Source organism: Triticum aestivum, chromosome 2D, assembly GCF_018294505.1.
Source record: "Triticum aestivum cultivar Chinese Spring chromosome 2D, IWGSC CS RefSeq v2.1, whole genome shotgun sequence".
NCBI classification, from domain to species: Eukaryota; Viridiplantae; Streptophyta; class Magnoliopsida; order Poales; family Poaceae; genus Triticum; species Triticum aestivum.
The window spans coordinates 500,400,853-500,402,011 of NC_057799.1; positions in this window are offsets into that span (position 1 = coordinate 500,400,853).

The window sequence follows — 1,159 nt, forward strand, 5'->3', positions numbered from 1 at the left end:
CACCTCGAATACTATCGTACATATAGCATCGCTAGTACAGCTAGAACCGTAGCGCCCGACGGGTATCGGCGCGGGCGGTGGACACCCAAAGGGACGGAACCATCACAGGATCATAGCTCCAGTGAGATCCCTGAAGAACCTGCCAGGTATTGTCGAACCTGCCCTCCAACGCAACCATGTAGCGACGGACGTGCTGGTCCTCCTCGCTGACACGGTGCCGTACCACCTCCGCGGTGTCCGGAAGCCTCGGCACCGTCACTGGCCCACGCGACCGCCACCAAACAAGGATCGGGTCAACGACGGGCTGGCTCCTCACCAACCTACGCCCACCGGAAGGTAGCACCTCCCAAAACCAGCCCGGCGGAGCCCAGTCCCGGACATGGCCCCTCTGATCAAGCCGGCCTCCTCCGCCGAGTCGACGACGAGGATGCGGGATAGGCATCATCGACGTCGATGCGGGAATAATTGCTTTAACTAAAAAAAACTAGTTTTATTAATTTCCTTGCTAAAAATAAACTACTTCTATAGTAAAATAAACTAGTTTTGTTAAATCAACTAGTTCAACTACTAATTAAGCACTTACTATAAATAAAATAAAATAGTACTTACTAAAAATAAACTACTTCTATATATAGTAAAATAAAGTAGTTTTATTAATTAATCAACTAGTTCAACTAAAAATAAACTAACTTTAAATGCACTAACACTAGAACTAATAACCTAAAATGCACTAAATCAACTAACCTTAAATGTAACTTTTGCAACACAATTTTTTCTCTCCTCTTCTAACCATAAACATTGAACAGAAATAAAACTATACAGCCTAAAAATGCTATGAACAAAAAAAAACTATGAACACATACACATACATCCATCCATATACATGCATATCCATCCATCCATACATACATACATCCATATACATACATACATACATACATCCATATACATACATACATACAAAACCAGGGGCGGCGGCCGCGGCCGCGGCAGCGCACGGATCGGGATGGGAAGGGGCTCACTGGGGGCTCGAGGCAGGACGGTGACGAGGACGACGACGAGGCCGGCGACGATGACGGCGACGAGGACGGCGACAATGACGGCGACGAGGACGACGGGCTCGTGGGGGAGGGGTTACGCGCGCGGCGAGGGCTCGGGG